At 39.4% G+C, this 24,780-nt stretch overlaps 1 protein-coding gene and 1 long non-coding RNA gene across 2 annotated transcripts in view; one reads left to right on the forward strand and one right to left on the reverse strand.

Annotated features, from left to right (window-relative positions):
• LOC115236787 (gastrula zinc finger protein XlCGF46.1-like) overlaps positions 1-24,780 on the forward strand; it is a 111,472-nt gene that overhangs the window by 60,964 nt on the left and 25,728 nt on the right. The window lies entirely within an intron of this gene.
• The window catches only part of LOC115236826, a 117,991-nt gene continuing 93,640 nt past the window's right edge, over positions 430-24,780 (reverse strand). The window contains exon 3 of the long non-coding RNA XR_003884250.1: positions 430-899. This is a non-coding gene — a long non-coding RNA (uncharacterized LOC115236826). The remainder of the gene's footprint in view (positions 900-24,780) is intronic.

The following is a 24,780-nucleotide window of genomic DNA, read 5'->3' on the forward strand; positions in this document are numbered from 1 at the left end:
ATTAATATATAATAATGATAAAAATTGGATGATGCATGTGATATAATCGAAAGTTAAGTTAAAGGCTTTCTATTGGTGAGTTAAAATGACCCTATTTAAAGTGCGCACGAGCATACGCAGCCCTTTACATTTTCAAGCGAGCTTATTGGCCAACAGAAACCCTCTACTTTGCATGTATCACGCGCATGTGCGCAAACAACCCTTTTAAAGGGTGAGTCGTACTCTTGCTCTTTTGTATTTTCATGAAGGGAGTTTCTTCCGAAAAACTCGATTGGTTGATATTTGCATTTCCAAAATAAATGTTTTAAACTTTGAATATATCTAAAATTATATAAGTTTTAATAATGAAACAATCAAATATTTAAAATTAGAGAATCTAACTTTTTGTAAAATATATTGATAATTCTTCTTGTAAAAGTATTGATAAAATTACGCACATGAATATATAATTAAAATCTAATCTCTTGTAAAATATATTTGCTGTTGCTGGCATGTCTTTTTGTATTACGTATTTTGCAAGACTCACTTATTATTACAGGTTAAAATTTATTACGATATATTTACTAAGTTCGATCATATTCTTCTCAGAACGCGATGTCTTCTCGCGGTAGTACTAATTCCGTCTGCCTTTGCTATTGTTACCATAGTTACGACGCGAAAGGACGTCGTGCTTGCTTCGTCGGAGAAAACTGTAGGGATTGCAGTAGGGATGGGTCCACCGGTGGTTAATGAAGCCAAATCCGTTTAGGTTGAATACTGTGGGAGCGCAACGAATTCAATGGTTCGTTAGATGGTTTGCATTGAAACGATAACGCACACCTTCTATGACAATGTTTATTTAAACTCTTTGCGGATGAAAAGTCGTCGTAAGAAATGTATTTGAGGAATAACTTCAATACCTGAAACAGAAAATTCGATAACATATATAATTATTTTCTAATAAAATAAAAATTTTACTATTGTGTATCTTTCTATTAATTTATATACATTTACTATTGTATCATATACGCTACAATATTTTATTAAATCAAAAATATTAAACATCGCGCAATAAAATTTTTATTTTTGGATGATCATTTAATTAATGACTCAACTATTAATTAAGAAATGTTTGATATCTTTCTTGTTCGATTTATTACAAAGACATGTTTCATCTGCAGCATCCAAACTTTCGTTAAAGATTCAAATATTTGCATTTGATGAGAAGATGTACCAATCTTTCCCACTTCTCAAGATCGTATCTCGAAGAATTTATTAGATTCATCATCATTAGCGAAGAAACGCGAGAATCTCAACGCGTTAATTCGCGAAAGCAGGTAAATTTCTTGTTCCCTGCCAGAAAACAGAGGAATGCTGCATAAACATTAATTAAATATCGCTGGCGCGGTTTAATGTTATATTTAACGCGAGCATAATCAAGATCGTCTATCTTTATCGCATTTCCCTTTAATTTTCCGCAAACGTGCGCCTACGTTCCTATATAACGCGCTTCGCGCTAAATGAGAGATCGCGGTTCGATCATCGATAAGGCACTAAGTACGAGATTCCGATGAAATTATCGCGGCTACTTGCACTAGCAATATAGCTTGTACTTTGTCCGACCATAAATAAACATGAACATACAGCTCTGCCGCCGTGCAATATTTCTTTTTTTTTTCGCCGTTTGCATATTACGGTATCCTTATCGCCGTCGGATTGCATTTTCTTGGAGCAAGAGCGAGGGTCGGTTACACCTGCATAAAAATACATCGGCAGTGGATATATGTTATTATAGGTGTATGTACGTAAGCTTACGTTTCATTCTTTTTTTTTTTCCGTTGCTAATACGCGGAAGCCCTCTTTATCTGCATTCGCGCCTCTTTAATTTTCCGCCAAGAGAATGCTATATTTCTGCGTGTAATTAACGTAAGCGATCACTAACCAAATCGTCGGCAATAATGAGATAACAAAGTACGCTATAAATATAATTGAATTTAGTATATATTTGTATAAATATATAACATATATCAAACTCACAATAATTGCAATTTCTTATATATTAATATATTCGATACGATCAATATATATGTTGTACATTCTTTGCATAAATATAAATTTAAATTAATCTATATTTATGTAAATTATTTTTTTACATTGAAAGATTAGATTTATTGATAAAAAATTTACTAAAAATAAATCTTCTTCAACATATGTTGTCTTGTATATTTCTTATGAATATGCACGAGCATAATTACTTGTTTTACGATGCAACGTGTTTTCCGCAGATGTATTTCTAGATAAATCTAAATGTCCGGTAATGTGTAAGGAAATATGATTACTACAAGAAGGAAACTTTTAATGATTAATATTAATTTAACAAAGATTTTTTAACAGATTTTCTATTTATTTATAATTAGTTATATTCGCGTACACGTATAAAATTTTAATTGTTTTTCTTATGCTAATTATTTTTTCTTAAATATCATTAAACAATGTGAACGTGCAAGATTAAAATTTCATATTACAAATATAATGAGCATTATATTTGTTAACTTTAGATCAATTTCAGTTCAGTAAAAACGATTTATGTAAATTATTTTTTTACATTAAAAGATTAGATTTATTGATAAAAAATTTACTAAAAATAAATAATAAAATTTTTGTTGTGTCCTAGCATCTAATTGTTTAAATTTCTATAAATTTTCACGATATGATACACACATATATTATATATATATATATATATATATATATATATATATATATATATATATATATATATATATATATATATATATATATATATATATATATATATATATGTGTGTGTACATGCACAATAAAATTATAGCAACTTGCTTCTTCAACATATGTTGTCTTGTATATTTCTTATGAATATGCACGAGCATAATTACTTGTTTTACGATGCAACGTGTTTTCCGCAGATGTATTTCTAGATAAATCTAAATGTCCGGTAATGTGTAAGGAAATATGATTACTACAAGAAGGAAACTTTTAATGATTAATATTAATTTAACAAAGATTTTTTAACAGATTTTCTATTTATTTATAATTAGTTATATTCGCGTACACGTATAAAATTTTAATTGTTTTTCTTATGCTAATTATTTTTTCTTAAATATCATTAAACAATGTGAACGTGCAAGATTAAAATTTCATATTACAAATATAATGAGCATTATATTTGTTAACTTTAGATCAATTTCAGTTCAGTAAAAACGAATAAAATTTAAGCCGCAATTTGGTTCAAAATTTTGGAAATAGTATTTTGAATCAATTTGTTGTTTAAGAGAAAGCTATTTCCAAGTCTGTTAAAGAATATACTTTTAAAAATTTTACGCAATCGCCAAAAGAATGATATTTGCAGTGATCTTTACGCTGCGTACTCGCATATTATATGCGCGAGAATGGCGCGGTAATATAATAAACGCAGCGAATGGCCTATTTAAGCGGTCTTTAATAATTACTACGGTAATTATTTAGCATTTTAGCATTTTACCCTCGGCCGCTCGGGTTTTCCCCTAATTATCCGCGAATATACGGCCCCGGTTTGTCTAATGTGCATCTCGAGATTCGGAGATTCGATTAATTAATTTTAAGTGGAGTTTATTTTAATAAAATTTTAATTTAAGGCTGACAAAGATATATCAAAAATGGCATAAATTAGAAGCTTGGAAAAAATGATGATGTCCCTCGACATTTTCGAGGAAAAATCGTCTCCAAATTAGCCAGAGAATCCGTCCTTTAAAGGAAATTTTGAGACACTCTGTATGTATGAAATCAGACATTAAATATGTACACGTATAAACTTAAATACGTATTATATTCAAATGTATACATGAAATACGCTAGAGCCGCTATTAACGCGATAATTACGCGTTGTATCGTAATATAATATTATGTGTAAACGAGGAAAATTTAATGATAGTATAGAGGAACTAATGGAAGAGAGAATTGACGGTATTTTTCTATTATATAGCGATCGTTTTCGAGCGCAAGTGGTATTCTAAACGCGCATGTTCCGCGGCTCATTAAGCAAATGGCCTTTAAAATGCATGATAAAAATCACTCCGGCGTAACATCCACCTCGACGCTATTAGCATAAAGGGTTAGCCGGTGCGCCCCTTATGCATTACAATGAGTTTCACGCGTGTTAGCTCGACTAACAGGTAGGCCGACAGGTGATTCTTCCGCGTAACGTAATAATGGATCTGGTATATCTGAGCAAGGGCTTCTCGTATCCCTACGAAGGATTGTAGAGCCTCCTACGATAAATACGTAATGTCCGTTGCAACGACCAGACGTATTTTACGACACCAAGTTAGAACGTAACCGAACTATTTTTATCTTATTTGATTAGACGTGTTTCTTAAATATGTATTCAAGTTTTCAGCGACCGTGATTTGTGACGTTCATACATTTTGCGGTTCTAACATTTTCCTCGTCTTTCCCCTCGTGTCTTCTGCGTCTGACGATTGCACTGAATTACCAATTGCTAACAACTGCACTCAATCGCTCGGAATAACGACAGCCAGGGCAGTTCGAGGGAGAAGTCGGCATATAAGAATCATTTGTTACAACGCGTTTTTACATACCTAACGAAAATTATTTCATTTAGAAAATGCTTTGATTTATGTGACAAATTAAAGGAACCTTTGCGATGTGAGGTAAAAAAGTATTTCTAAACTGCGAAAAAGATAATTCTTAGAGGGATACAATTGCAATGTCTCTATAATGGGTGTCTCATATTTCTACCTTTTTCTCTAAACGGCACCGTCTTTATTTTTAATCGCGACGCATGCGCCCCTCGCAAAGTTGACGCCGCAGGATACTCCGACTGCGAAACATCAGTTCTCCGATTTCATTCCCGTAATCCATTCTTAAGCAGCGTTCTCCCTCTTTTTTACGAGCCTCTAGCCTTCGTTCACGCTAGCCGGTCAAGATAACGCCAGCTTTATTATAGATTGACCCCGGGCACTCGACCCCTACCTTCTTCTCCCGTCGTCTCCTCTCCCTCTTTGTGTCTCCCCCGATGTCCCTGCCGGCAACCCCAGGGACACTCTCGTCCATCTCGAGTCCACACCCTTTGGACCATTTATCTCGATCGTTTGCATCGAACGAGAGCAAGGACGGGCTCGCCCATCGCCATAAAGCTGCCTCCCTCACCTCCTTATTTCGCGCGATATTAAAACCACCTGGCTAAAACCATGTTTTAGCGTTTGAACGTTTGTCCTTCATATTATAACGATGGGATATACTCGACGGACATTTCTATCTTTATATCAATGTATCGATAACTTGTAAAGAGGCACGTTTATCTGAGAGTAAAACGCCAGATACAGTGAGATTGGCAAAGAAAATACGATAATTCGCAGATAAAAGATGTTTAGATACATTAATTATTCCTATCACGATATGAAGAGCCTCGATCGGGAAGCGTGGAAATAAGCATTTCCACCGTGTTTCTCGTGACTCGTGCGGGAGAGGCAGCCGAGTACAAGAATGTAGCCGAGAAAACGAATACTGCCGCGAGATCGAAGAAGACGCGGAAAGAAGGATGGAGGAGCGTCGTTCCTTAGGAGGAGAGCCTAAGCGAAAGAGAGCCGGGAAGGGAGAAGCCGGGGAGGGTGAGATCTCTCACCCCCTCTCGCTCTCCCTCGGTCTCTCGCACACAGAAACGGCGGGGGATTGCCGTGTGGCAATCAATGCCGTTGAATTAACGCCTGGCTGCCCGTTTGCGGGAAAAGTAAGATTAAAAGAAAGAAGAAATGGACGCCAACCGACCCAGAGAGAGAGAGAGAGAGCGCGGGGGCGGAGGGACACGCGAGCATGTCTATAACGCCGGGCTTGCAGTCGCCTTTATTTTGCTGCTCGCTTTGCCTTCCGTTTGGCGTCGCGCAGACCTTCGCGTCGTGCTCGTCGTCTCGTAGACATTAACGATGTTTTTATTTCTGTACAAGTCTGATAATGGGGATTTCTTACTGTCTGTCGATATAATTTTTTTTCTTCATATAATATAATTCATATAATATAATATATAACTGTCTTGTATAGAAATTATTTCTTCTTCCAAAATTACAAATTGTACACAAATTCCTATTTACATGTAAGCTTGCTTCATTTTTTATATAATTAAAATATTATTAATTAATTAATATGTGTATTAATTATATATATATAAATGTATATATAATCCAAGTCTGTTAAAGAATATACTTTTAAAAATTTTACGCAATCGCCAAAAGAATGATATTTGCAGTGATCTTTACGCTGCGTACTCGCATATTATATGCGCGAGAATGGCGCGGTAATATAATAAACGCAGCGAATGGCCTATTTAAGCGGTCTTTAATAATTACTACGGTAATTATTTAGCATTTTACGCTGATACACTCGGCCGCTCGGGTTTTCCCCTAATTATCCGCGAATATACGGCCCCGGTTTGTCTAATGTGCATCTCGAGATTCGATAAAATCGCCCCTTCTTTCTCCGCTTAAGCTCGCGTATGCACTTTTACCATATAATGCACCTTTTAGCCACGTTGCTAGCCACGTTGCCGATCCGATTCTCATACGGATGTGAGTAGTACGTCATAGTGCCGACTGCTATATGTATGAGAATGCATCTGCTAAACGCTATCGCGATTCGTCCATTAAGGCGGACTTTTATACGGAACGTGCGCCCTGCGGGGGTACTCTTCGGCTTGCTAATTAAAGTAGCCGCATCGCCGGGTGCTAATGAGCAGACGCAGCCATAAGTTAACTCGGCAATTACCGCTGCTTTATTACGCTGCTCAACGTCGACGTTATCAATAAATGCAGATCTGTTTATCCGGGAATCGGAAAATGCACGCGCGATCGATGACTGCTCTTTCTTTTGCATAATTTTTTTTTATTCTGCTTTTTAAAACGCGCGATGGAACAAACAATCGACTCGAATAAGCTTGCGCGCCTGAATAACGTCGCCATGTGTTTCAGGAATAAAATTTTGTTCCTTGTGAGTTCTTTGAGGCGATATTTGATCGCTGTATAAAGTGATCCAATTTTCTTGTAACATCTCTAGAAGGGGAGATGCTCTTAAATATTTCCTACAACACTGGAAAATAATTATTTGTATTTAATATTATAAGAATATTTAGAATAATATCTTATGTTTCATAAATATTGTGTCACATTGACAAATATTTATAAATTTAATAATTATATAATTTTATAACTAAATAGTATTAAGAATAATTGAGAAATTTATGTTGCATTCTTTCTGATATCATATAAAATATTCACAGGGAACATTTTTATTTCATCGCGATCGAATATTAATATCGACTATGTTTAGAACGCGTCTGCATTAAAGATCCGTGAAAACGGTGACGTAAGCTAAGGAGTCGATCGTAAACCTAAAAGCTACCCAGGAAGTAGCCGTGAAGAGCGGACGGCGCGCAAGATGGTGGCTCACACGTGTTCATTAATAGCATACGTCGGTTCCCGCCGATGTAATATAAAATTAAAATATTTTATATAAATTAAAATGTTTTATACAATTATTTCTCATTATAAAGACAAAAAAATTTGGGAAATGTGTGTAGTGATTATATAAAAAGTGTGAAGAAGATATATACGTAGATTTTAAAATGTATTCTCTCTTTATTAGACTATTGGTGAAATGTCGTTATATTCCGGAAACGTTAAGAGGAAGGGCCTAGATTCTATTTTAAAACAGAGCTTTTAAGCTTTCTAGATAAAAGAGTGTCTCGATCTTCGTGCTTAGACCCTTCGGTTCTAGAGTAACCGCGAGATATCGGCTTATTGACTGCTTCGACAGAACGTGTACGCAGAAACCTCACTGTTTATTCGACCAAACTCTTAAGCTGCAAGCACTGTCTCGCGATACAAGACAGCGTATAAACAAGAATTTTAATACAATAATTTAATTATTCTTAATTGTAATCGTTAAACAAAAAGGAATTTTAGAAGAACAGTATTTTTATCAAGACATTGTCAATTAAGAGAAATTTTTTAGAAATATGTGAAGTTTGAAAATGCTTTAACGGAGGACGCTGCGACGAGTGAAGATCTTGTTTTCGCGAACGCGTGGAGAGAGCACGCAGTATCGACTGTGCGCGCGATAATATTTCTCGGGCTGATATATGGTCGTGCTTTATGGCTAACACTTTTCTCTCCCCGCGGATCCGCACCGAGTAGATCGTTTTCCAGGCGTGCTGGAAGCTCGTCTCAATCAGAGAGGGACTCGCCACCACCCGTTGCGTGATTGGTAGTAGCGATGGATCATTTTTTAAGTCCCACTGCCTGCTCCCTCCCGATAAGGGCGAACCTTTAGGATCGGCTTTATTCCAGAGTGGTCGCGACGACCACGAGGGACGGACTGGAATTAACTTTAAAGCCACGTCATTGGCCGTTTCACCCCTATCCTATCCGTTTTGCATGCGTGCCGCGCATGTGCGTATGCAACCCTTTGCCGAAGGGTTGCGACCCTCAATCTTCGTCGGTGAAATTCGAGAAGTGATACTTACCCTTTTGATTGGATGATGCATCTGCAGCTGTTCATATGATGCGAATACGATTAAACATGAACAAGTTTTAAAAGTTCGCCGATGGTGTTCCGGGTGCTCTCGCGCGCGCGAGAGAGCCATTCCCCTTCTCGGTCGCGGAAAAGTTGCCGGCAAGTAAAAGCCGACGAACATCGTCGCCTCGCCCGCAATTCCGAGTAACTTCCCTCGCCAGTCGTCGCCGTCGCGCTTCTCGCCGCTCGCGGAAAACGTATCTATCCGCAAACTTGCTTTCCGGGGGTGACGGAGGGGGTGGAAACGTGTACACGGCGTGTATGTGGCGCGGCTACATATATGTACTTCGCGACGCGGCGAGATGTGGATGGTCGAGATTCGGTGCGGAAAAAGTTCGGCGAACGAGGAAATCTCGAAACTGCGACGCGAAACTTTCTCTAACAACGATACCCGGCAGTATCATCGCGAGCTTAAACGCGATTATTACGAGTCTCGCGCGCGCGGCCAACGCGCTGATCGCGATTCTCATTTTGGATAATTTTTCACGGAGAACAATAAACACTCGCGGATAATTTTAAATGTGCATTTCTTGTGCATTTTTAGCGACAGATTCATTTTTTCTTATATCGTTTTTATAAATTTTATGTACGCGAGATATATAATCGAGATTTAATATTTGCAACTTTTCCAAATGTATTCACATTTGACGATATTTAATTAAAATATCGTCACGTCTCTCGCATATTGACATGACGCGACGAAATCCTGAAATTTCTCCCAGCCGAATAAGAGCAGCCGGCGGCACGCTACAATATTACAACGAAAGGAAAAGGATAGCCGTAACTCATCCCTGCCACGGAGAACGTTTTTAGGTCGCGTAGTAAGACGGGGGGGGGGGGGGGGGGGGGGGGGGGGGGGGGGGGGGGGGGGGGGGGGGGGGGGGGGGGGGGGGGGGGCAGGGGGGGTGTCTGGATGCTGCCGCATCGATCCGATACATCACGGGGGCATTTACATCCCCCCACTCATCCCCGTCTTACGCTGCCTCCCTTTCTCTCCCTCTTTCTCCCCCTCTTTCTCCATCCCTCCTGCAGCTCCGTCTCGACCTCACAGCCGCCACCGCCAGGGTGGTTTCTCCCGTGCGGCCGCTTATGCCGCCACTTTCCTGGAAGCGCTTGCGCGGGATTCCTCCCTTCCTCTTCCCGCCACCATTCCGTCTTTGCAACTACCAGGACTCCCCTCTCGCAACCCCCTGTTCTCGTCGCACCGCTCGACGATGCAACGGCCATTGTCTACGCGTCAAATCTTTCCACCCGCAAACGATAGTCCGTCCGATCGCAATGAGGAGCGGTCGTTTACACGATTTTTCTAACTTTCGATCGTACACGATTGAGAGCATCTGCGACGGCAATATGCTCGAGGAAAATCTCGTATCCATCGGACGAGCAATTGAGAGAAGATTCGTTCGTTCGCGATTTAGGATTTCTTTCCCGAAGTATTTGCGTTTATTCGAACGAGAAATTTCCGAGATGTTTCGCTTCATTTATGTAATAAAGATATTGAAAAGCATTTGCTAAATTTAACGCCGCTATTATGTTATATTCAAGTACTGCTGCAATATATTTCCTCTAGTTTAATAACGTTCGAAAAATCCTCATACGTTTCTCTAATTACATCCGCATTACATTTTTAAATAAATAAAATCGACGTTTTATTAAGCCGCCATTTTTCCGCAATATGCGAGTTTATAAAGCTGAAACATGGTAAACTTGTTGATATAATATATGCATGTATAATTAGTTTCTTTCTACGCAGCAATTTTCACTCGCCTTATCCGTGGCATCCGGGAAATCGCGGCGAAATTGTAATAAATAAATGTGTAATGACGACACGCGCCAGATACCGCACGGAAAACGCCGATCTGGCAGATTTTTACGGATGCGCGCATGGCTCATCAACCGGCCGTGCACCCACGCGCGTTGAAATATCAAATAAACAGACCGGGAGTTTTTCATTCTGATTGTTGCACGCCGCGCAATTACGAGATAGTATCTAGTATATAATATGCGTTTTTAGCTGGAAAAATAATGACGTGCGAGTTTTCCCGTGGCGTCGGCCCCGCCAGAGTATCGTCATAAAAAATTATTTCCAATTTCTTCAATTTTCATATTTTATATTTTAACACTGTTTATACAGGTAAAAGAACACACAATAAAGACGACAAATATATTCGCGTTATTATTAGGACAATTTTTAAACCAAATCACACACACTCTATGTTTCTCTCTTAGCTTAAAAATCATTTTTCTTCACGAAAACATCGAGTTTTACGAATCGTTTGAAACGTCTTGTCTCATGAGATGGTTTAGAATTTTGGGGACAAATTATTGGAACGTGATCCGCGAAGACCACGCCCAAGACGATTCCTTAAGCGAGCTGGTATCAGGAAGCACAAAAAGTCTCGGGTATACGAACCGGTGGTAGAGATGACGAAGAGAGCCAAAGGTTGGAAAGAAGAGGAGCCGAGGAGGGAGGGATAGTTCTTTGTCTCGGGGGTTCGGATTCTGGAGATAGAGGCTAATTCCTGGCAGTCACCCCTCGAGGAATGTCGACCTCCACCCAGCACAAACTCTCCTCTCCGTCCACCTTTTCGCCCTTTTTCGTCCTTTTCCTTCGTCTTGCTAGGTACTTTGATGTTCCTAATTTGATTGAAGGAATCCGCCGTACGGATCCTCTAACTTCGTCTTTATTGATTGCTGTTTTGTTCGACAACGTCCGTTGTATCGGAGGGCCGCGTCGCGAGATGCAAGCGGTATCCAATCCGAAATCCTTTCGACGTGACGTTTAAATTCCGCCGATCACCCAATCTGCCATTGTCCGCCGCGTAGACGAAGCGTTACGATTCGCTTGGTTGAACGCTCCGACGAGAAAGGATCGATTCGTCCTCGCAATCTGATTGCGATAGCTAATTTTCCCAAAGAATAATAATATAAAAAATGTAAGAGAATAAGCCCCTAATCCAAAGTAAAAGAGACTAACTATTCGTTGTACATGTAACGTTATGAAGGATCATTTTCCCGATATTTTCTCAATTTTTCTCCGCCTCGCCAGTCTGACGCTTGAGGTAACTTATGCCAGAGACAGTTATTACATCGTAACTATCAAGAGAATCGTCGAAAATTCGTTTTGATTATATCGGAGTCGCTGCTGTCGTCCGGCTTCTAATCTGATTCGAGCCGCTTATACGGAACCAAATGTCGATATCCACTCCGGTGTGGACTTCGACTTTCTTTTTTCCTTGTTACATTCCACTTCCCGCTAGCCTCCGCCGCCGTCGCCGTAAGGAAAAAAGGAATGCTATCAGGAAACCCGATAAAGAGGAGGGAGGTGGGGGTCCGCGAATTTTCTGCAAAACCGGAGAGATCTCGGCCGGAGCTTGCGCGCCCGTATCTTATCGTGAAGCAGACGTCCGCGGCAGAGAATCCCGGGCGTCCCATATAGGTACGTACCTGTATTATATCTGCGTCGTTCACATATCTGGATAGAGGAGCGCATCATATTCCCCCGTCTACCTTCTCTCTACCTACCTACCTACGTAGCTACCTACCGTGCACTGTATATAGATATATACATACATACATATATATCGATACGTTGTACGTATATATGAGAATATCGCCCACGTGTATCTATATTATATCTCGCGAAATATCGAATGGACGTCGTATCTTCTTGTCATCTCGAGCGGAGACGATGCTGTGCTATAGGATGTCCTGCAGCATGCCTAGAATGTGCTCCGGATTACCAATCGGAGTGCAGCAGTATTATTTATAATATAAATCTCGATTGCGCTATAATTTGACGATTTCGAACGATGATTCATAATGTAAAATAGCGAAATCTTGCGTGTTAATATGTAAGAATTATCTTTCTTAATTTTGTGTAAATTAGGACATGGGATTGTATAATTATGAATAATAAATGGGAATAATAAATGAATTAATAATAAATTATGAATAATAAATAATAAATAATTATAAATGATTATCATTGGCAAAGTATTTCTTATTATGTATATCGAATTGCACACATGCGTTAAAATTGAAATACATTCTCAGTTTTATTAAATACGTTTTTAAGTACCGGATGAACACGGTCGATTTTTCGTTTTTTCTCCCTGTTGTGTAACGGACGGCCCGTATCTCTTTCATAATAGATATACACGTGTATTTGTGCGCGAAATACACACCTACATACATATCGGCAAAGTACCCATTACCAGTACTCGAGCGGTATTAATCTGCTGCGGGCTAATTGCATGTCGATTACAGTGATCGTAACGAGTGCCGATAAATACTGGAATCAAAGTGAAAAGTTTCCGCTCGAAACGTTTTAGGCCATGCGTGCGATACTAGATGCTCGATGAAGGCTGTTTTGATCGATACGAAATATCGTCGGATTATTTGCGAGATATTATTCTGCTTTATGACATGTGATGTTTCTCACCAATTTACAGATTAAATTATAGTCCTTCGTATTCATTATGCCATTACTTTCACAATCATTAAACTGACAGATCTGTAAAACAAATATTTATATTTAATAAATATCATGAGTTTATATTATATAATCACAGGCTGCATAAAAATTTTATAAATTTTCGCGGAGACTAATATACTTCAACGCTTGTAATCTCGTTTAAAATATCGAACGCAAATAATTATTTATATCGAAATATGGGATTTATAAAAGCCGTGCCATACTTTTACATTAGCGTCAATTTTTATATTTATTTTAAATACGATTATGCCGAAAATAGCTTTTCACATTTACAAGATACAATCAAAAATGATCGAACGATCGATCTCTCTTTCGCCTTTCACCGCTCGAGTTTTGCAAAAATGGCCGACGGGCATGTCGGACCACGGTTGTCTCCGGGAACGAGAACGGTTGAGGATGGAGGGCAGCACAATGGCATTACTAATGATTTTAGTTCGGCGACCCTCAGGGCCGTCATATCGATACGCGATAGGATACCGCGATACGCGGGCAGAAATGCCGGTCGGATAAACCAGGGACCGACCGACCCCTCCGCTTCCATTTCTACTGACGATGAGGAACGGAAGGGAGAGAGAAAAAGGGAGACAGAGAGAGGAAGAAAGAGAAAGGAGAGAGAAAGACAGAGAGGAAGAAAGTGTTCCGAAGCGAGTTCAGGGGTTACGTCTACTTGATCGACCCCGACGATTATCGATGATTTCGTTTACCTCGAAATGGAAAAGAGCGAATAAAACCACGGCAGTGGTATATCTTACAGTCCAATTTCGATTCTCGAGAAACACCGATGCCTTTGATTAGCTCGATTGTACGAGATAATTTTATTTCTATTTTCTTTTTAATATCTTTACCTTTCTATTTAATTATATATTACATTATTTTATTAATATAAATCGTCGCACCGCTCGACGATGCAACGGCCATTGTCTACGCGTCAAATCTTTCCACCCGCAAACGATAGTCCGTCCGATCGCAATGAGGAGCGGTCGTTTACACGATTTTTCTAACTTTCGATCGTACACGATTGAGAGCATCTGCGACGGCAATATGCTCGAGGAAAATCTCGTATCCATCGGACGCGTAAGAGCAATTGAGAGAAGATTCGTTCGTTCGCGATTTAAGATTTCTTTCCCGAAGTATTTGCGTTTATTCGAACGAGGAATTTCCGAGATGTTTCGCTTCATTTATGTAATAAAGATATTGAAAAGCATTTGCTAAATTTAACGCCGCTATTATGTTATATTCAAGTACTGCTGCAATATATTTCCTCTAGTTTAATAACGTTCGAAAAATCCTCATACGTTTCTCTAATTACATCCGCATTACATTTTTAAATAAATAAAATCGACGTTTTATTAAGCCGCCATTTTTCCGCAATATGCGAGTTTATAAAGCTGAAACATGGTAAACTTGTTGATATAATATATGCATGTATAATTAGTTTCTTTCTACGCAGCAATTTTCACTCGCCTTATCCGTGGCATCCGGGAAATCGCGGCGAAATTGTAATAAATAAATGTGTAATGACGACACGCGCCAGATACCGCACGGAAAACGCCGATCTGGCAGATTTTTACGGATGCGCGCATGGCTCATCAACCGGCCGTGCACCCACGCGCGTTGAAATATCAAATAAACAGACCGGGAGTTTTTCATTCTGATTGTTGCACGCCGCGCAATTACGAGATAGTATCTAGTATATAATATGCGTTTTTAGCTGGAAAAATAATGACGTGCGAGTTTTCCCGTGGCGTCGGCCCCGCCAGAGTATCGTCATAAAAAATTATTTCCAATTTCTTCAATTTTCATATTTTATATTTTAACACTGTTTATACAGGTAAAAGAACACACAATAAAGACGACAAATATATTCGCGTTATTATTAGGACAATTTTTAAACCAAATCACACACACTCTATGTTTCTCTCTTAGCTTAAAAATCATTTTTCTTCACGAAAACATCGAGTTTTACGAATCGTTTGAAACGTCTTGTCTCATGAGATGGTTTAGAATTTTGGGGACAAATTATTGGAACGTGATCCGCGAAGACCACGCCCAAGACGATTCCTTAAGCGAGCTGGTATCAGAAAGCACAAAAAGTCTCGGGTATACGAACCGGTGGTAGAGATGACGAAGAGAGCCAAAGGTTGGAAAGAAGAGGAGCCGAGGAGGGAGGGATAGTTCTTTGTCTCGGGGGTTCGGATTCTGGAGATAGAGGCTAATTCCTGGCAGTCACCCCTCGAGGAATGTCGACCTCCACCCAGCACAAACTCTCCTCTCCGTCCACCTTTTCGCCCTTTTTCGTCCTTTTCCTTCGTCTTGCTAGGTACTTTGATGTTCCTAATTTGATTGAAGGAATCCGCCGTACGGATCCTCTAACTTCGTCTTTATTGATTGCTGTTTTGTTCGACAACGTCCGTTGTATCGGAGGGCCGCGTCGCGAGATGCAAGCGGTATCCAATCCGAAATCCTTTCGACGTGACGTTTAAATTCCGCCGATCACCCAATCTGCCATTGTCCGCCGCGTAGACGAAGCGTTACGATTCGCTTGGTTGAACGCTCCGACGAGAAAGGATCGATTCGTCCTCGCAATCTGATTGCGATAGCTAATTTTCCCAAAGAATAATAATATAAAAAATGTAAGAGAATAAGCCCCTAATCCAAAGTAAAAGAGACTAACTATTCGTTGTACATGTAACGTTATGAAGGATCATTTTCCCGATATTTTCTCAATTTTTCTCCGCCTCGCCAGTCTGACGCTTGAGGTAACTTATGCCAGAGACAGTTATTACATCGTAACTATCAAGAGAATCGTCGAAAATTCGTTTTGATTATATCGGAGTCGCTGCTGTCGTCCGGCTTCTAATCTGATTCGAGCCGCTTATACGGAACCAAATGTCGATATCCACTCCGGTGTGGACTTCGACTTTCTTTTTTCCTTGTTACATTCCACTTCCCGCTAGCCTCCGCCGCCGTCGCCGTAAGGAAAAAAGGAATGCTATCAGGAAACCCGATAAAGAGGAGGGAGGTGGGGGTCCGCGAATTTTCTGCAAAACCGGAGAGATCTCGGCCGGAGCTTGCGCGCCCGTATCTTATCGTGAAGCAGACGTCCGCGGCAGAGAATCCCGGGCGTCCCATATAGGTACGTACCTGTATTATATCTGCGTCGTTCACATATCTGGATAGAGGAGCGCATCATATTCCCCCGTCTACCTTCTCTCTACCTACCTACCTACGTAGCTACCTACCGTGCACTGTATATAGATATATACATACATACATATATATCGATACGTTGTACGTATATATGAGAATATCGCCCACGTGTATCTATATTATATCTCGCGAAATATCGAATGGACGTCGTATCTTCTTGTCATCTCGAGCGGAGACGATGCTGTGCTATAGGATGTCCTGCAGCATGCCTAGAATGTGCTCCGGATTACCAATCGGAGTGCAGCAGTATTATTTATAATATAAATCTCGATTGCGCTATAATTTGACGATTTCGAACGATGATTCATAATGTAAAATAGCGAAATCTTGCGTGTTAATATGTAAGAATTATCTTTCTTAATTTTGTGTAAATTAGGACATGGGATTGTATAATTATGAATAATAAATGGGAATAATAAATGAATTAATAATAAATTATGAATAATAAATAATAAATAATTATAAATGATTATCATTGGCAAAGTATTTCTTATTATGTATATCGAATTGCACACATGCGTTAAAATTGAAATACATTCTCAGTTTTATTAAATACGTTTTTAAGTACCGGATGAACACGGTCGATTTTTCGTTTTTTCTCCCTGTTGTGTAACGGACGGCCCGTATCTCTTTCATAATAGATATACACGTGTATTTGTGCGCGAAATACACACCTACATACATATCGGCAAAGTACCCATTACCAGTACTCGAGCGGTATTAATCTGCTGCGGGCTAATTGCATGTCGATTACAGTGATCGTAACGAGTGCCGATAAATACTGGAATCAAAGTGAAAAGTTTCCGCTCGAAACGTTTTAGGCCATGCGTGCGATACTAGGTGCTCGATGAAGGCTGTTTTGATCGATACGAAATATCGTCGGATTATTTGCGAGATATTATTCTGCTTTATGACATGTGATGTTTCTCACCAATTTACAGATTAAATTATAGTCCTTCGTATTCATTATGCCATTACTTTCACAATCATTAAACTGACAGATCTGTAAAACAAATATTTATATTTAATAAATATCATGAGTTTATATTATATAATCACAGGCTGCATAAAAATTTTATAAATTTTCGCGGAGACTAATATACTTCAACGCTTGTAATCTCGTTTAAAATATCGAACGCAAATAATTATTTATATCGAAATATGGGATTTATAAAAGCCGTGCCATACTTTTACATTAGCGTCAATTTTTATATTTATTTTAAATACGATTATGCCGAAAATAGCTTTTCACATTTACAAGATACAATCAAAAATGATCGAACGATCGATCTCTCTTTCGCCTTTCACCGCTCGAGTTTTGCAAAAATGGCCGACGGGCATGTCGGACCACGGTTGTCTCCGGGAACGAGAACGGTTGAGGATGGAGGGCAGCACAATGGCATTACTAATGATTTTAGTTCGGCGACCCTCAGGGCCGTCATATCGATACGCGATAGGATACCGCGATACGCGGGCAGAAATGCCGGTCGGATAAACCAGGGACCGACCGACCCCTCCGCTTCCATTTCTACTGACGATGAGGAACGGAAGGGAGAGAGAAAAAGGGAGACAGAGAGAGGAAGAAAGAGAAAGGAGAGAGAAAGACAGAGAGGAAGAAAGTGTTCCGAAGCGAGTTCAGGGGTTACGTCTACTTGATCGACCCCGACGATTATCGATGATTTCGTTTACCTCGAAATGGAAAAGAGCGAATAAAACCACGGCAGTGGTATATCTTACAGTCCAATTTCGATTCTCGAGAAACACCGATGCCTTTGATTAGCTCGATTGTACGAGATAATTTTATTTCTATTTTCTTTTTAATATCTTTACCTTTCTATTTAATTATATATTACATTATTTTATTAATATAAATATATATGTTTATATTATAGGGGGGTTTATTATACCCAAGTCGTGCGTAGTAAAGATATTAAAGATCGATGCAATTAATTAATTTTTTCTTTATTATTTAATCTCTACGTATAATATTAATATCCTTTTTTTGTTACAATATAATTAAATGAAAATTTTTACTTAATTGTTGCTTTTTTGAAAAAAATATTCTTGATGTCGTAATATAATTATTCGACGTAAAAAGATCCGCAAAAAGAATCGGACGCGCACGTTGACGTGCAAAAATATCGAGAAGGGAAAAGGAACGGCTATATATTCGGCAGCATCGTTCCGAGAGTTTCTATGTTCCCGCGAGGCTGCACGGGGGTGCCTTACCCTCTCCGTACAGCTAAATGTCTACGTTTCTTCCATCATTCTCCGCCTCTCACACTTGGCGTTGTTCACTCACTCACTCACTCCGGAAAATCCCTCGCGGCCTTCACTCAATCATACGCTATTTGTGTCGCGGCGACCACGTAGCCACACAATCGGCGCAAGAAAAAGGTGTCCATCGAGCAAGAAGGAAACCCGCCCTACGCGGTCCTGGCGTCATTCAGGTTCTCAACCCTCAACCCCGCATCTCTTCACCTCCACGTCCCTAATCGCAGTTTTGTCGCGATCACGGATTGATCGTTGATTCGTTTTGCTAGAAATATCGGTGAGAATTATCCGTGCATTTATTAGAATGTGTATTCTGATGTATTAATCAACATGCGATCTCTAAATAGATCTTCGAGTTTCTCGATGTGTAAACGTTCATGAATATCGAATTTCATCCCGCGGATTATTATGCAATCGGAGTTACTCTACAATTACAGCATCATACACGGATGCATAAGATTGCCAAGATATTCTCGCTCATAATTTGGTTTCTTGTGCGATTAACAATCATCGTCTTTCATGTCCGCTTATTACAGTGTGGGATGGCAATTTCCTGCAGCATAAAAAATATTATTTATTTTGCCGTAATTCGATGCGCTGGCGCGTAGGAAGCGGAACGCGTTTTGCTGGCTTAAATCTCGTCGAGTCATTACCGTTAAGTACGATTAATTATTTTAAGCTTTCCACTCCACGAGCATCGCTCAGAAGCAAGCGCTGCTTTCCACAATCTGCGTAAATCTCGCATGCCATTTGCATTTCGCAAGTTTTTTCTTGATATACCTCAATATGCGCTCGCTCTATATATTCGTCGGCTGCAATTAAAATTGATTCCGTAACGCTCGATGCATAACGCGCCGATGCCAGATATGCAATGCAATAACTCAACAATCATTTGACGTCCACATACACTGGAAGATCTCCGATTACGAAGTAAAGATGATCCTGGGGTACGGTTTCTAATAGAATATCCTTCCTTGTATGGAGATAATAATGATAATAAAGTATACCCATTTAATTTTTTCAAGGAACATTTTTTCACACCCTATAAAAATTTATAATAATATTTTCATTATATTTCTCTTACACAGAGACATGCATCATATTCATACACTCAAAGAAAATTTTATATGTAACAGTAATAAGATTTTTTATTTGTCGCACAAAAAGAACGATAATAATGAGTTAACGAGATATCACGTTCTCAAAATTATATGTTGTGCGCTAACCGCGATTTATCATAAACTAGCCACCCTCTATCTCACTCCCCTATAAAGCATCCTCCAGTAACTCCCTGCGACGAACAATGTCTCTGTTTTCCGCTTCTCCCCCGCCGCGGAAACCATTTTTATTCGCCGCAGTATGCGCTTCATAATCTTTGTCGACTCCTCGAATGTCAGACTTCTTCTTGCCGTGCCCGCACATCCTCTTCCCTTACCCTCCCCCATACCCGCGACCTTCCCTAGCCGAATGTTGCCTCGTTTTCTTGCCAGAGTTTCTCCTCAGGATAGAGATCGCCTTTGTGCTTCCATCGACTCCGGCTGACAGGTGGAAATGGACGATTAAACGATCGACAAACCCGCCAGAATTGTCTGGAAGCGTTGGCCAGTACTATCGCAAAAAGCAGTCGCATTCAAAACGAGGTGCTTTTTGTAACTCACCGTTTATGTCTGAAAGGTTAAAAGAATAGCGCAAAAGAGAGAAAGAAAAGGAAACGAGCAATATTTTTTGAAGCAAGTGTGCGAATGTTTCTTCCTCTATTATAACAAGCACACATACAATTTCTCTGAAAATTTTAGGAAAACAAATTTCATTTATTCTTATAAGTTTTTGCAATATAATATATGAAATATATTGATATTCGTCGAAAAGCATATCATTTATTATTGAAAAATTAGAATAAATTACAAAAAAAATTTTTACATCCTGATTTTTTTTCTAAGACTACAGTATTGTTGAATATATACGCATCGGTTCAAGAAAGAAAAATAAGCGAGAAGGCGATGAAAGGAAAAAGGGAAGGAGGGTTGAGACCAAAAGGAGAGCAAAGAGATTTAGGCTAAAAGAGGAGGACGATTATTTATGGGACGGTTGGATAGTGGTGCGTTCGTGCCATGCATAGACAGTACCTCGTTCCGGCCGGCAAACGAATGGCTCATTTTCCGTCCGCAAATGTACGGAAATGCCGCTCGAGAACGGCATTTCTTAATATTCGCCGATATCGGATGATAAACTGGGGTAAGCCACGTTTCCATAGAAACGCCGTATTCAGCGACATTACCGTGATCTGCCGCTATGCAACGGTCATGCTGCAGAAATGCGCTAATTTGCATCTTTCCAACTCATTATTTTAAAATTACAAATCTATATTATTTTTAACACAAAAGACGAAGAAAGAGAGAGAGAGAGAGAGAGAGAAACAGAGAGAGAGATTTAAAAAAAAGAAAAGATATTTTATAAAATATAAAAATATTTGCCATTTCTCTTCTTTAAAACTGAAACGCGCATTTATATACGTCATTGGCAATCATAAAATAGGAGAGATTAAATAAACTTCGCGATGAAAATGAGAACAATTTACCAAAATGACGCGCACGCAAATATACCTCGCTCCATTACGTTAAGTCGCACAATCGAGTGCTAAATTTTTGTGGTCAACGACGACGTTGAAAGAGCGCGATAGCCACGTCGTCATTGGAATGGCGAGGGCCAGGTTTTCGACGAGAATCGTCGTGAAGAAAGGAGAGAGAAGAGGGAAGGGAGAAGAACGGTGGCAGGACGGATGCAGCTTTTCAGAAGAGCTTTTACGAGTCGCATATGTGACCGCCATCTCCTTTATCCCCCGCTTTATATTCCTGGCACCGTGTTACATCCCTCCTATCCTCCGACCACCGGTCCCTCGCCGTACAACCATCTCCTCCATCCCCCGGTCGCTCCTCCGCAGAGGCAAGGGGTACCGGGAGGAGTGCCGACACGCCGTACCTCCACCCTTGAGAAGCCGACCCTCGAAAATTTCGCGAGGAATTTCTTTTTCATATTCACTGGGGAGTGATAGTCCGACGTATAACCTAACAAATTTCTAACCTTCCCCCTCCCGATCTACGAGAGATACACCCCTCGGTCTCGCTCGTCCGAACGCGCATTTAAATCCTCGAGGAACCTCGCCTCCGCTCGAGCGAGAACCGATTCTGCTCTCCGCTCCACTCGCGACCACCAGCCCTTCCGCCCCCGTTGCCAGCCATTCCACCTCCGGCCACCCCAACCGAAAAGCATGGTCGACCACCACGACCGCCCAGGGACCGATTCTTCCCACGCACAATTTACAGTTTCACATTTTATTCCCATCGCGCGTTCGACAGCGGGGGATTGAGAAACGGGAGGAGGGGGACCTCCACCCGGATAAACTCGTTTCTCCCTTTCGGTCGCCAATCATCTTTCCTGCAGGGTCTCTGTGGTTTCTTACGGAAAACGGGGATCCGCCCGGAAGTCCGCGAAATTATTATTTATGATATAGGAATTATATTCGCGGAAACGACTGTGCTCTCTTCGTTGAAATCATTCTAACGTAATATAAATAATTAAGAGATTAAAAATTATCTCATTGTCATTTTTATAAGCAAGTTAGATGTAGTATGGCTAAACAGGAATTATCCGTTTTATAAAATAACATTTATTTCTTTAAATTTATATTTATATGTTTCGATTGAGATATCATATTTAATCATCGATATCAATATAAAGACATATCGATATCAATAAACTTTCAGATTGAGCTGTAAATTTATATGTGTGTTGCTTGCTAGCTTACTCTCTCTCTCTCTCTCTTATACATATAATCATATTAGCAAGGTATTACTTAACGCTCGTTTTATCGTGTACGTGAACCCAATTGAGCGTAACGGAATATTTTTCCGTAATTGAATAATTAGCGCTTAATCCAATGTTAATCAAACTGAGATAACTATCGGACAGGCCATTTATCGTGTTAAACCGAGCGAGTGCGACTGTAATTATTTATGCAGTCACCTGAATAATTGCCAGAGAAAAATTAATGAAAGATAAAGGACTGCAGAATATTAAGCGTGTCCGGTCATAAGCGCCTGTGGGAAGTAATTAAATCAACGATAAGCTCGCCATGCATTCATATACTGAGAATATGTTTCATTAATTTTTGTAAAGTCACCTCTAATTGAAAACAACGTAATATTAATTACTGTGCCTGAAAAGAGTATCATTTAATTTTTAAAACATTTTATTGTACATTTTTTATACACAACATAATACTTATTTAACCTTCGATTTTGTATAAAAACTGGAAATATAATAATAATTCAATTGCACGCGCTTAAAACAAAGTAAATTTATTGCTTCGATATTACTAATCTATCATCTATATATCATCCCTATATCTCTATATCCTTATCGCATGTGATGACTGTTGCAGAGGCTATCAAGAATTACGATATTAATTAAAGAGAATTAGCAGAAGTGGTTTAGAAGTAACCGTTGCGTCGTATTTATAATCCGTTCGACTATGTGGGCGGTCACTGATCTACGATCGTGACTAATCGATCGCTAGACGCGATTATAAAATACGTAATAATTTAATTTTTAACGGTCGGCGACCCGGATCGAGAAGCGACTTGGTTTTCACGCTCGATCGTGTTTTTTTCCTAAATAACTGATTATCCTTTTTATGCACACCTGTTATACTATAGTTTGATGCAATAGTTCGATGTGCTTACAATTATTTTTCTTCCAACTTTATACTACTATATCTCAGCAAACTTTAAGAGAGAGCAAAAAAGATTTTTGTGGAGATATATTTTTAAAAATATGTATCTGTATATGTTTCTGATAAATCAAATTCTCTTGCATTTAAAAACATTGAAGATATATCGCGATGCCAATCATTAACAATTGATTGTGTCTTGCTATTCCTATAAAATATAATATATATAATTGTAGATTGCTTTATGTATTTTAACGCAACATTTGGTTTTATCTACAGCACGTGCGAACTACAGGAACGATGGCCGTTCGGCGGGGCGATAAATTACAGAGAACGAAACGACGGTTAAATCATCATTTGCGCGAGACATTAAAATGCCGGCGCAAAAATCCAGATGGGAGGTACCCTGATGAATGCATTTTGCGTCGCGGTCACGCAAATCTGCCGCCGATCGGCACGAGTTACGGCGTCGCGAAACGGTTGGCCGCGGACACGTCCGGAAGTCGATGACGGAACGGCATAGGAAAGAAGCGGAGCCATTAAATGACCTGGCAAACGAAGAAGAAACGAGAATCCGTCGCCGATGTTGATCAACGTGTTACAGTCTACGCGAGATACATAACGCGATCTGCGATGGTGGTACTCGCGAAGGTATATATTCCTTAGTAAGTATTGTAATACTTGTAACAGTTACTATAGTTGTTCTACATTTGCATGCAAATTTATGCAAAGAAATTAAATGGGCAGAGAATCCTATCTTCAAACGAGAAGAGACTTGAAATCCGCCTCTGATGGAAATACGTGCGCAACGCGAAATATTCTGATTGTTTCAGCCGTATCATTCGTATAATTTTTAGTATTTGTATAATTTTACGGTGGTATAATAAATCAGCACTCGGAAAAGAGAGAGAGAGAAGCACGCAATGCAATTAGATACTTGCAATTCATGTTTACGAGAGATCGTCTATCAAAATCTTATTTGAATATTTTAAATAAAAATATACATCACCTTGTACTGGAGTATATTTAACGATCAGACGAAGAAAAATGTTTCTCATTCGTATCATTTAAAGGGACGTATACGTGCGCGTATCGGGGAAACGTTTTTCTTTTAAAATGAGTGAACGCTTTCATGCTTTTCTGAATAATTATATATATTATTATTAATCCGAATATACGAAGTAATTAGTACATCTGTAATTTGCCGTTTCTCAACGTAGCAAAGATTTGACAAAGAAATATTATATTGTACATTCTAAACAGAGTTATATGTAATCTTCTAATCTCTCGTATTTATTTTCACAACCTGTTCTTTAACTGTAAACTGGCAAGAATGTCGCCCCCTTCCCGCCGGTAATGAACGTAAAATGTATCATTACATACATGACGACGAGATAATATCCAAGTAATTTAATCGTTCATTTAACACCCCGTCTCGAGCCAGTAATGCCAGGACAAAACTACTCGTCTAATGAACCCAGCGCGATCG

The sequence above is a fragment of the Formica exsecta genome, unplaced genomic scaffold, assembly GCF_003651465.1.
Source record: "Formica exsecta isolate Colony F162 unplaced genomic scaffold, ASM365146v1 scaffold1116, whole genome shotgun sequence".
In the NCBI taxonomy this organism is placed as follows: Eukaryota; Metazoa; Arthropoda; class Insecta; order Hymenoptera; family Formicidae; genus Formica; species Formica exsecta.